Here is a 13,998-nt window from a genome sequence, read left to right on the forward strand (position 1 = left end):
GAGACCTGGAAATAGAAAAACGTTTGAAGGGTAAATAATGAAAATATCCAATTTAAAAAAAAAAAAAGAACAGCAGAGTTTCTAATCCCAGATTTACAAAATCAGGAAACCAAACCACCATGTTGCTTGATTGACAAGCTGCAAAATAATCCTCAAAATCAAGTAACTAGAAAAGGGGACACTTGGATGTCTTAAGGGCCTTTTAAAAGCAGCCCTTTGGAGAAATGACCTGGAAGAAACACAACAGTGGTATCCTTTATGACAGCCCCTGCTGTCTCCTTAAACACTTGGTAGGTGCTGTGCATCCTAAGGTTCTATGCATAGTTTCTGATTTAGTCCTCATAGCAACCCATGAAAGTGGAGTGTTATTCTTATTTCATGAAAATAAGAAGTTCGAACTTGCCTTAAATATCTGCATCCAGGTCACTCTACTAAAAATTTTCTAATGGAGAATTTGAACTCAAGTTTTAAAGTGGAAAGTCCCTGTTTTGGAGAGCTATTATTTATTATCTTACCCTGAATGTTTAATAGCTTGTAAAAAATGCTCTCTGAGCCATGCCGCCTACACTTAAAATGCAGTCAACTGGTGATGTTCTCAACTTTTAGATATGCAATACAAGGCCTGTGATTAGGTGCATATGTATTTCATTTGCAATTACAAGATTAAAGGTCACTCTAGTCTTATGTTTCCTTATTAATCTCCAAAACATTTTAACAGTCTCAAATACGTGACTTACAAAGTCTGTTACTTGTCTCAAACCTTTCTAAATATACACTGTGATACTGATTATACAGTATTGATATCTATCAAAAGGTAATTATCACTTAATGGAGCCGTCTGATGTTTCTTAATTTCCTCATTGCAGAATTTCCCCAGCCAGAAGAAAGCACCTCTGTAATCCATCATGCAGAGAGGAGCTGAGGTCTGTAATGTCACAGTTACCAAAAGTATCTGTGAGCTTCTTCAAGAAGGAGCAGAATTCTGTTCATTGTAGTCTAGCACATGACTCTGTGGAAATAACCAGAGATGTCTCTGATGTGGATAGATGAATGAATGAATGAATGAATGAATGAATGAATGCAGTGGTCTGTCAGCAAACTGTAATGCAATACATAATGATGGGATGGATGAGCGAAAGAGTTCTTTATTCTTAGTTCTTAGAACTTATTTGTATTTCTTTTATTCAGAGAGCAGCAATTTTACCCTACTAGAAATGAAGCATCATTGGTACTGTGTTTTATATTTAAATGTAAGGGGCCTGGAGAGATGGCCCAGTGATCAAGAGCACATTGGCTGTTCATCCAGATGTAACAGGATCAATTTAAAGCACCCACTCAACAGTGACACATGTGATGTAGAGACAGACATACAAGCAGAACATTAAAGCAAATAATGTCAAATAAGAATAGTTTTGATGGGACTCATGGCTCCAACTGCATATGTAGCAGAGGATTGTCTAGTCATTGAGAGGAGAGGCCCTTGGTCCTGTGAAGGTTCTGTGTCCCAGTGTAAGGGAATACCAGGACCAGGAAGTGGGAGAGGGTGGGTGGCAAGCAGAAGGAGGAAATGGGTATTTTTGGAGGGCAGACCAGGAAAGGGGATATCATTTGAAATGTAAATAAAGAAAATATCTAATTAAAAAAAGAATAATTTTGAAAATTGTATTTGAAGGTAGAGTTACAAAGATATAGATATATTAAGCAATACATGTTATCAAGCTTAGCTTACTGTATAGGATCTGTATTTTTACAAATACAGATTACTCATTACTCATTACTACAACCTCATGGCCCACACTTTCAGATGCTTTCCTATAACCTAGATCACCTACAGCAGACTTCCATCAAAGACTCATGACACGGTTTAAGTCACAAGCAAAGGAGAGATATTAGTTTTAAGGTCTCACATAAATACCAATAATAAATAAATAAGTTACCTTAAGAAGAGCAAGGCCTGTGTATATGATCGTGTGTAGACCCTTCAATTTTACAAGACCCTCTCCAGTTGACATTATGAAAATCAGTGGCCACATGATTCTGGCCTCCTGCAACCTGGCAGATATCTCATGCCACAGATGCTACTCATTGGCAAAGACAGTGCTACTCCCAAAGACAGTGTGAGCCATGCAGTATTGTATGATCATCTCTTGTTATTCACTTATTAGATGGCTCCAGACAAAGGCTATGGGAGAACCGTCATAACCATGTCATACCTGACAACCTATGAATCAGAACAAGACCAGAGACAGTCCATCCCTAAGTGTGGGTGCATGGTTAATGAGCTGATGGTAAGGTTAAACTGATCGCTGATGATGATTCTGGGTACTCACTTCAAAGACCAACATCTCATACAGTCTATCTTTATATATTTGGAAGAGTACTGTTTATGCCTAAATGATCAGTTCCTTTTTCATAATCTAATGGTCACTTGATTGTTAATTGAGCCATCATGTGGGTGTTAAGTGGGTGATAATGAAATCACTGAGAAAGAACTCTATTTGGTTCAAAAATCCCATGAAACAGTAAGCCAACCATGTGAAAAGCATGTTCAATTCTATAATGATACTCATTTGAATATTTGCTCAGTGTTAGAATCAGTATGCATTTAAGAGCAAAAGGTCCATACATTTCTCATAGGCTACCTTGGTAAACATCTATAGCTCACATTAAAATCAGAATTTTATGAAAATATGCAAGATTCAAAAACATTTATTGTTACACAAGTTTTCTCTTTCTCTGTGTACTTGAGAAATCACTAACCTTTGGATACTTGCCTTTTAACTTCCCTGATTTCATTCTTAAATTAAACTTAAACTAATGAACTTGGTTTTCTTAATTATCTTAATAAACCTTTAAAAAAATTCAAATCCACTAACAACCAAAGGAATGCAAATTAGAGGAGCAATGGGATCTTCTTTCTTGCCTATCAGAGCAGAAGCTCCAGTATTTAAATGATAATGTTTAATGGTGATGAGGTTACCTTTTTAGATAATCACCCCCATGTGCAGCTTGCAATAATTTACATCTCTTGGAAAGCCTCAAAATGGTTCCACCTTTTGATCCACCAATCTAGTTTTCAGACCTCTGTGAGGAGGAAAGCAAAGACAGGCATAGACCAAGATTTTCAAATAATGAAATGTACGATTATTTGAAACCAAAAAATATTTAGTTACCTAAATGCTTACAATATGAAATAGTTGAATTGTGGTACATATAAATGGCAGCACATGTTTCTCCTAGTGAAAGCTGTGTTGAAACAATAAACATTCAAAGAGTAGAGCAATGGCTTAGCAGACCCTACTCACTTATGGAAGTCACTTATGGAGACCTGGTTGTACCACAGCAGCCATCCCAAGGGGCTCATAACCATTTGTAGCTCCAGTTGGCCTAGATCTGATGCCCTATTCTGGCCTCTGTGGCCACCTGCATATACATGGTGCACATAAACACATGCAGATGCACAAAAATTAAAAATAACTAGATCTTTTTAAAATAATACTTAATAGTGATGTTATATAGAAATATAAGCTACAGAATGTATAATTTTAATTTACTCAGATTATTTTTATTTTTGTTTCTGATTTTTGTTTGTATGTTTATTTTCCTTTTTCCTTGTGTACCTGTCTATATTCATTTTTTGCATGTGAGTAGACATATGTACAAGTACATGCATATGTACATGTGCATGTACACATGTGGAGGCCTGAGGTTGATGTTGACAACCATCGTTTAATAATGATTACTTCCACCTTACTCATTAAGAAGGGACCTCTCAACCAAACCCATAGCTTGCTTAGCTAGCTTGCTCAGGAGAACCTCTGCCTCTGGCTGTCCAAGCTGGAATTGCAGGCAAGCCATTATTCCCAAGGGCTTTTATCACTGAGAAATCTCCCCAGCCCCTGGGTTGGTTATTTTGAAGTGGAGTGTCATGTAGCACAGGATGGCATTAATTTTTGTTATGTAGTCCAAGTTGATCTTGAATTACTGATCTTCCTGCCTCTGTTTCCCAAGTGCCAGACTTACAGGCCTGGGTCACAACCAGTGTATATTTGAAAGTATATGCATATGCAGAGAAACTTAGATAACAATCTCCATACCCAAATAGATGAAGAAGGAATATTACATATATTAACAATATCTATGCTACTGACAAAATGACCATCAGATTTTTTGTTTTAATCAAAGATTAATAGACTATGCATTTTCATTAGATTTATAACTCTAGCCTAGTCACTGTCAAAAGAACCAAAGTAGATAATCAACAGTCTTTGTGGTTTCTGGGTCTGTCCCTAGGAATAGAGAGTAGAATATAAAAAGAACATAGGAAAAATTATTAGTTAACCATGTAATGGGATGCTATGAATACAGGCACACATGAAAACATAATGGCATCTAGAATGTTCTCTCATCTTCACTGAGATCTTTGTGACATCCATGTTCACCACTAGTCCCTCCAGGTTCCCATGCAGCCTTGCTATCTTTGAGCATGTATGTAATCCACATGTCTTGACAAAGATAAATAAATAAGGATATGGAAACCATGTGTAACCATGTTGTGTGGAAGAACTTAAACACTATGTTACACCAAACATCTTTCTGTAGTGATTAATAGGGTCTAGAGAATCAAAAGACCCCTTTCCACATCCCAATTCTGCCACTCACCGAGATTCCTCAACCGCGTTCCTGAGCCTGTCTCCTCTTTTCTAAATTATGAATGACAGAAGTGGTGCCCTCGAGTTTTCCTGACAGTAAATCAGGGGAAATGAATGAATGGGTCTGTGTGTAGTCTCGGCCCAGAACTGACACTTGAAAAGTTTACTTGAAATTGGGTTCAGAGTCTAGGCATGGATGTACCAGAATTGGACAGGATGAGAACTCCACTTTGACATGGTCTCTGACATAACTGTCATAGGAAGTTATTTTCATCGGTGCCCTGTCTTGGGTTCCTGGTCTATAAAATGGGATACTATGTAACTGCACTTTCTACTTTTTAAATGTCTGAAGGACTATGGTGGCAGATGTGCCTTAAATCATGAGAGAAGTGGGTCTGACATTTAGAAAGCTTTCTAAGTACCTTTTAGAGCTATTCACCCTAAGTTTAGTAGGGTTTTTTGGCAGGGGGAGGAGGGAGGAATCTGGGAGAAAAAGTTCATACAAAATCCCATCCTTTAGTGTTGCTGTCCACATACATGAATTATTCCTCCTACTTATGTATAGACTAACTAGAGCTTGGTGTTATAAAAGCAGACTAAACAAAAGAACATCAAAATCCTGTCTAGTCCTAATCTGTATCAAACACCTCACCAGGGACTGTTGAAGAGAAAATAGAATAAGAGACAAAATCATTCGTCTGAAATGATCAGAAGGTACCATAACTGGATATAAGGCTCTGCAACGGAGCACTTACCCAACATACACCAAGCCCTTGGTTCAATCCCCAGGCCTAGAAGAGAAAAATAACACATAATAAGCAACTCAAAAAATAAAAATATACAGCCCCATTATTTAAAACATTTTAAGAACTGAATTTCTAATGGAGCTTTTGTAATAACAAAAGCATAAAATGAGCATATAACGGTATATATGTAATCTGGAAACAGCATTTTATAACACTAATCAATATAGCAACTATGAATGGTAATTATACATAATCACAGTAAGCCAATAAATAATTTTCAATTTCAAACCTTTTATTGTGATCACATTGCTCCTGAAAGAAGACATGGACAGGAAAACCAACCATTCCTCAGTTGTAAACAGCGTTCCATATCTTTTCCCTTATGTCTAAGCAGCTTATTGTCATGACTAAGTATAAGTCATACTGGCAAGTAGATGGGTCCAGTGCAGATCCATGAGAGTGATTCTCAAATGGGTCATTCAGGGATCGATGCCATATCCTTCATGTAGTGAATATTCAAGGGAGTTGCCACCAAAATCACACTGACTTTTGGTGTATAGACTTCTGTACTTGGATCGTAATGAAAAATGCAATGGCTTTCCTCCTCCTGACTGAATTTGCTGACTACTTTTCTTAATTTGGTCTCATGCTCTAACCTCTAGAGTCTAGTCTGTATTTTCTTTTCTCCTTCTCTTCCCTCTGCTTCTGTCCCTTAATGCCACTATGCCCTGTTTTCATTTGCTTCTCTGCAGCTTGCCTTATCCTTCCCCACCCCCTTAGACTATTCACCTTTCTGACATATCTTAATTTCTGCCTTTGGATTAATTTTAATCTTATAAATTCAAAGTATGTAAAACTCTTTCCTGGCCAATATATATATATATATATATATATATATATATATATATATATATATATTATATGTATATATATTATATATAATATATATATATATATATATTACAGAGAAGCACAGAACTCAGTGTTATGTATAGTGGATTCAGGGAGAAGGGAATGGAGAGCCCTCCACTGGCACTTATTAAAGGAGATATAGTATGTATTTGCATCTATTTTATCCTGGTGCTAGCATTCTGAGAGAACAGGATGCATGAGCAACTTCTGTCCTTTGAACGAGCAGAGTCTTGTGGTGTCTTTTTGGGCCACATTTTCACAAGGGGAGGTGGGAAGAAAAGTGATTTATGCATAGCAGCCTGAGCAAGTGGATGTAGGTGGCAAATTGTTCAGCATGAGATTCTGCAGAGACTCATAAAAATATTAAAGCAATGCATTTTTCTTAGCTTGCCATGTTCTGTGTGGTTGAGGAGAGAAAGGTTGAAGTCCTCACATCTTCTATGTCATCTGGCAGTTCCTATTATTCACAATGGTATCCTGTGCAAGGTCTATGGCTATAGGACTGGAAGGGGGCTAGGTCTCCAGCCCCCTTAGAAATAATGTAGCAAAAAGCTTAGGAAAGCACAGAAGAAGACTTAGGAAACAGAAAGACATCTCATCACTAGTTCCCCCTTTTCCACTCACACATTGAATGAATGAAATGCTAGACAGGAGTGAAGTATTTTGATTATGTGCACAAAATTCTTGGTGGCTTTTAAAATAGAACACATAGCAGAAGAGAGACATTTGGAGCCACTTAGGATTATGTGCATGTAGATATAATCTGAATGTAATGAACTGCATGATTTGGGAGAATGACAGGCTCATCAGGAAGCAGGTGAAAATGTTCCATGTGTTAAATACTTTTAAGGCCAATGGATTTCTTAAAGTCACCTGCTACAATAGATGACATTTATTCCCATTTTGAAATGGCTCCGGGTGGCAGGAAATACATCCACAAGTAATTTCCTGGTTTTCTGATGCAGTTACCCATGATCGATAACCTTTCTTTCATTGTTTGGTATTTATTGATCATAGACACTTTAACTGAGAATGACTGTTGAAACACAAAGCGCGGCATGCTTTTGATGGAGCGTTAATTAAAGTGTGCAGTAATTTGCAGGTACTGCTCTTAACACGTGCTCAAGATTTCTGCAACCCAGTGCTCAACAGGGCAAGTGAGCTCCGAATGTCTGCTTATGAAGACAGCCATCCAAAAGAGCAGTGAGTCCTGAAGCATCTCGTGCTGTATTGTTCTCTCTGTGCAGCTCACACTGTGACTGTCACTAATGTCACAGTAATCATTGGATGACAGTGTGCCAGCCATCTGCTCAGAGAACTGAGGGAAAACTAGTAAAAGATTGGCCACATTTGTAGTTCCTTCAACTTAACATCACACATCCTAAGTAAGATATTCAACATTTTGTAACATATATTTCAAACAGCAATCTGAACATTAGTAAAATTATTTGATTGCTAACTGACGAAATCTTTTTGCACATACCAAAAGCTACAGGCAATTTTCAAAACACAATAAAAGAGATTTTCCTTTGCTGTGTGACATCCATCATATTCTAGAAAGTACCCCCAGGTAGTTAATTAAGGACTCAGAGAAATTTTTATACACAGGCTTTTTCTGTCTAAAGAATATTTGAATAACATATATTGTCAGGAACCCTCTGGGGAGGCTATGTCTACCAGGTGACTTTTCGGGAAGTGGCCCACCATTTTTGCATGGCCTATGATGGGTGACCTCTGAGAGGCAAGATCCCAAGAGATTATATCTCATGATTGCTTCTTGTAGCTTACATGCCTTTTCCTATCATTCTTACATAATCTAATTATGGCTAGGCATAAGTCTACCCTACTGGGCAGATTTTCTGCTGATCAACATAAAGATGAACATTCATGAATTAATGCAGTTTATATGAATTAATGACTTTATAGAATTCATGGTTTAATTCAAATAATTTTAAGAAGAAAATTTTAAGAGATGGTGTTAGTTGTTTTGACAGAAATATATAATAAACTTAGAATCAAGAATAGAATGTGCCCACTCCTCGTAGAACAGTAAGTAAATGCTACACTATAAAAAATAATACAGTGAGCCTTCATGATTGCAATAAAAATAGAAATAGGCTTGGGATAAATTTGTGATCAAGGAAAAACATTCATTCTAGGTCAGATCCAAGGATAAAGCCACAGATGTGCATTATGATAAAACAAAGCTATGTGAAACTGTTGATTTGAACTTATAATGAGCTTATAGAATGGAAATTGCTTTGAACCTAACAATCAACATCCTTCTGTAACTGCCCTTTGTGTAACATTTTATCTGTGAGGTAATTTTCTAAGAACTTTTTTCAGAGGGGTATAAGAAAACCAGAGAAAAGGAATAATGTGTGGTATCTGAGGCTTGGCCTCCTCCACCCACCAAATGTATGTGTGTGGCTTGCAGGGCTCTGCATGATCCAACAAATGTATGTTTGTTTACATGAATGTGTAGATATATGACATGTATATGCATGAACAGTTGTGGAGTTAATGCGACAGGGAGAGTTAATGAGTTGCAAGCATCAACAGTGATCCTGTAGCTTTTGGCTAAATGTGTAATGTCTATGCTAGTATGATTTGGTAAAAGTATAAGTTATGACTCTTTGGTTTAAGTAGATTTGCATTTAGTTTTCAAATCATGTCTGGGAAGAATTAAGGAGTCATGTGCTATTGAAAAACATGAATAGGCTAGAGGTGTAGCTTAATGGTAGAGAACTTGCCTGGAATGTATGGAGATCTGAGATCAACTCCTAGCACTGCAAGAAAGTCAAAGAAATGTGAAGGCCCAATGTTGATGCATGCAGTGAGACAGCTGAGTCAAAAAAGTATTGGGATAAGCTGAAGTAAGTGAAAGAAGCCAGACACGTGAGAGCACACTGGATAGCTCCATGCATATGAAACATCTTAGACAGGTACCAAAGAAGCAGAGATGGTTCCCGAGGCTGAAAACAGAGCAGAATTGGGAACAGCAGCTTCACGTGTATAGGGTTTCAGGGGTGAGGGAGAGACTTTTTTTTTTTTTAATTCAGTGATAATAATGTTTGGATGAAATTAACAGTGAATTTTCCAGTTTAAAGTGCCTAAGTTTATATCATGTGACTTTTCCTTTAAGTTAAATAATTGACAGTTTTTAAAATACATTTGAAGTCAGGGAAAGATGATATTGGATAGAGCTAATCTAGTCTAACACATACTTGACAAAAACATTCCATAGGGACACAAAAAATTTTATGTAAATAAGCATAAGGTTTATTGCTGATTTGTGACAAATTAATAACTACAGAGCATCCTTCTTAAGGATTTTTAGTATATTTTAGGATTCTGGGTTCTGAAAGAGGATGGAATAGTGATTTCTGACAAATTTAAAATATATATATATATATATATATATACATATGCTCATAAGAGATGCATGGCCTTCCCTCTTCCTCACAATCTAATGGATTTCTTCATAAGATCTTTCATAGAGCTGTAGATTTGTCCCCAATTCTGCTTTAATATGAAGATTACCCATATAGATACAATACTCCATGTAACTGAAAGTTGTGTCTGTGTGCAAATCTTCCGGAACAAAATGGGAATATGATGATGCCAAGAACCTGAATATCCTAAAAGACTTTGCCTCAAACTCCAGTAATACCTTCTTCCTTTCTGGAAGGAGATAGAACATAATTGGTTCATCCTGTCTGTACTCATTGGGTTGTGTAAGGTGTAGGTTACTTCTTTTCCATGGCTGTGATAAGAGAAGCCAGATGAAAAAGACCAGAAACTTTAGCTGTAAGTCAAGCTGAATGCTAACACTACAATAGAAAGTCTAAGGCAAGGACCTGTAGAGAGGACATCAACAGTGGTACCAGTTCTAATAAAGAAGTTAAGTATGAGTGAGCAGAGGCAGAGCAGGCAAGAGTCACTAGGAAAGTCTGATGAGAACCTAGCATGAATTTATTGATGGCTCTAGTGACTTTATTTGGCATCCCTTCATGTGACTAGGTAGAAAAGCATGGATCTTGAGTAGAATAAACATGGGTATTTTGAACAGTTCCTAAGTACATATCACACTATTAAACCAGACATGGTGGCACATTTCTGTAATTCTGACATCTCATAGGTAAAGACAGGAGGATGAAGATTCAAAGTCAACCTACAACATATAGCAAGTTGAGGTCCTTTCAGAAAGAAAGAAAGAAGGGAAGAAAGAAAGAAAGAGAGAAAGAAATGAGGGAGAGAGGGAAGGAGGGAGGGAGGGAGGGAAGGAAGGAAGGAAGAGGAAAACAGGAGAAAAAAGAAGAGGGGAGGAAGAATGTGAGATGCCAGCATTCATCAGAGAAGATGAGAGGATGAGCTACAAATCATAATTCTCAAGTGCCATACTTTATATGTTCAACAACATGAGCCTTACAAATAACTTTTCAAGTAAAATCATCTTGAGAATTTTCAGTTCAACAATAGCACAAAAGAATCTTCTCCTTCCCATGGATGTAGTTTACTTAACTTGATATTCCATAAGTGAAGCAGTAAAGGGTACCGATAGGATCTACCTTGCTCCTGGAGGGAGTTAAAGCATACGTGTTAAGATTTTTGACAATTCCTTTTCTAAATATAATTTCTAGAGAACAGTAGAATTATTTTTGAATGCCTCCTAAGCATGCACAATTATTTTTCCTGCCAATGTTCCTTTGAAGGCTGTTTTTAAAGTCAGAAAATTATTTCAGCAATAAAATAGAGATAACAATAAGACAGTATTAAAGAAGTACACATTTTAGGTTAAATACTAGATATGGCTTATGACTCTATGCTTTATTTGATTACTAGGAAGCTATCACTCCCAAATATGTGGCCACATAGTGGTGGGATGTATAATTCATAGTGGTTTGGCAGAGAAGGTGAAAGCCAGTTGCCTGCTACAAATTCTCTATTCATAGGGGAATAAGACAAACAATTTTAAATTGAACACTTCTGCCTTCCACAATGCTCCTGATTTTATACATTCCCAAGTAAAATTTGAAACAAAAGCAGAAGTGATTAGGAAGAATGAAGAGCCTATAAAAAGAATGCCTCTTTCAATGAGATTTAATCATGGAACACAACAGGAGTACATGGAGGGGGAAAATGCCACATGTTTGTGGCCCACCAGGGGATATTTTTCTACTTATCTTCGTGTCAGCTAAAACTGATGATAGTAAGGGATAAGATGGTAGAAGCTGAGGAGCCCTATAATTATTATTTCCTTGAGCCAAGCGAGGTGCAAGATCCATTATAGTTCCTTCCCACCTCTACCTGACGCCTGACTCTGAGTCACTGTGTAATGATTCCACCCGCAGAGGTGGAGTTATTTTTCTGGAATCTGAAGTGGGAAAAAGTACAGTCATTTTCCACACATTCTCTTACCCTGAAGCTAGTTGGGAATTTATTTTCTTATCCCCGACAGAGCTGATATTTTTTAAGAGTAAATAATAAGAAAGGGCAAGATGACTGCTTTGCACAGAGTGGGGGGACAAGGGAATGCTCATCCTGACCATATTAACTTTCCGGTAAGAGACAAGGAGGGGAGAGGGAGGGAAGGGAGGAAGAGGAAGAGGGAGAAAGAGAGATAGATAGAGAGAGAGAGCAAGAATAGAAGTCAGACACCATGTGACCTTTGGGTAATCTTGGTTTCTAATGCCATGTCTTGTGAAGTTGCTGTGGTCATTTACTTTTTCTTTCTTGAGGACAATATCCAACTCTTTAGATTTAAAAGCAGTTATTCCAGGCCAATAACTTCTGGCAGAAGCCAGGGCTAATGGCGACACAGAGTAAAAATAGTTGTGATCGTTTGCCGGGGCAACACTGGCAGGACACAGGGAGGAAGTAACAGAGAGGACTGCAAATTAGTATGAAGCAGATGTCACTGAGGAATTTGGAGCTGTGAATACCTGGAGAATTCCAAGTCATCTTACTTCCAAACCATTGCCACTTGACTGTCTTCTCCATGATCCACACTGTACTAAATCCCAGCATGTCAACCCAAACCCACAAAGGATCAGAAACCCGATGACCACCATACTTTGTTCCCTGTGCTGTCTACTGCCAAGAGACACATTCTTCTACATTGCAATCCTCCTGATGTGCTTGGTTATCTATAGACAAATTTTAATAGAAGAGGTGGCCTAATGCATTTGGAACCATCCAAAGCCATGTTTCTTATCTTTTGATAATATATTCTTAGAGGTTAAAAGAGAGACAATGAAAAGCAGAGAGAGAAATGCCCAGGTGCCCTCTTTTCATTAACAGTGACACTGCTAATTAGGATGTTATTTTTAGAGAGCATTCTGGCACCACAAGAGCTCAATAAAGTGATCATGCCCCTTGAGCTAATCATTCCCACCTTGGGGAATTATCTTAAGCAGCAACATTTAAGCCTACTTGAACAAAGATGTTTATAGCCACCCTATTTGTAATCACACACAACTTGAAACAACCCAAATGCTCAACAATTAGAAAGTGATTAAGCAAACTTTAGAATTTCAATATGGAAACAAAGTCTGTGGCAATAAAAATGATGAACATTCAGTCTACATAAATACTGTAAAAGCCTAGGGGAAACAGCACCAGTTACAAAGGAGGCTGTATAATATTCTAAGCACAATATAAAATTGTGCACTTGCTTATTGTAATGCCAGTGTTGTTCTTAACAATAAGGAGAAGGGGAGGGAGTAGGGAGTTTTTCAGAGGGGAAACCAGAATAGGGGAGAACATTTGAAATGTAAATAAAGAAAATATCTAATAAAAAATAAAATATTTTATTCAAAAAAAACATTAAGGAGGGAGCATAGTCTGAAAGATCTGAAAGAGGTTATGTATTCCCTCAGTGCTCAGGCCCAGAAGTGTTTTAGATTTCTGTAATTTGGGATATACGATGTATATATACATTATATGTATATGCATTTATATATAATGTGCTGTTTGGAAAAGGACCCTAGTCTAAGCACAGAATTCATTTGTCTCATGGATACTTTACTCACAGAGACTGAAAATTATTTTATGTAGTATTTCCTGCTTTGACTAGGACTGGTCACAAGAGGTCAGACATTTGTAGAATCCTCCTGGCAATCCAAATGTTTCTTATTTTAGAATATTTCAATTTTTGGATATTTGAATAAGGAACATTCCATCAGTAAACAGTTACTTCTCAGAATAAATAGAGACTTCATATTCTTACAATAATTTTTGTTTTTCCATAGAAACCATAAGGCTGCTTTAAAATACACCACTTATAGGCACGTCAGTGCTATAATGTGTGCTGTAACTACATTCATTTAATATTCTGCATGTTAAGTTATGGTATTTTTCTGACATATACCATACGGCCCTGAAGAAGCCAGTGCTTTAAAACATTGTATAATTACACTTACCTGGAAATTAGTACCAACTTTGCCTTCAGTGACATTTACCACTTGCATCAAGATAAAACAAGGTCAAAAATTCTATAGCAAAGAATTCAAACAAAGTGGGGCTCAGAGCATGAAAAACAGAGTAAGAAGCACAAGGCAGAGGCCAGAGAAAGGTGATGGCTGTTATTGACAAAGCAAGGAGAAGATGCCAGACTCAAAGACTGCAATGGAGAAAGGACAAAGAGGCAGGCTCCTTAAAGAGCTCTACAGACCAACCCATCCCAA

General features: G+C 37.3%; 1 protein-coding gene across 5 annotated transcripts in view; it reads left to right on the forward strand.

Annotated features, from left to right (window-relative positions):
- Positions 1-13,998, forward strand: part of B3galt1 (beta-1,3-galactosyltransferase 1) — a 548,275-nt gene that overhangs the window by 456,921 nt on the left and 77,356 nt on the right. Inside the window, exon 1 of one of the 5 annotated variants that reach the window (XM_031370496.1) lies at positions 721-923. The exons of 3 other annotated variants lie outside the window; for them this stretch is intronic. The gene's annotated coding sequence lies outside the window, so the exon portion shown is untranslated. Of the gene's footprint in view, positions 1-720; positions 924-2,264; positions 2,289-13,998 lie in introns of those variants that run through there. One more of the 5 variants, XM_031370498.1, reaches the window with a different exon arrangement.

This window comes from Mastomys coucha, unplaced genomic scaffold, assembly GCF_008632895.1.
Source record: "Mastomys coucha isolate ucsf_1 unplaced genomic scaffold, UCSF_Mcou_1 pScaffold15, whole genome shotgun sequence".
Lineage (NCBI taxonomy): Eukaryota > Metazoa > Chordata > Mammalia > Rodentia > Muridae > Mastomys > Mastomys coucha.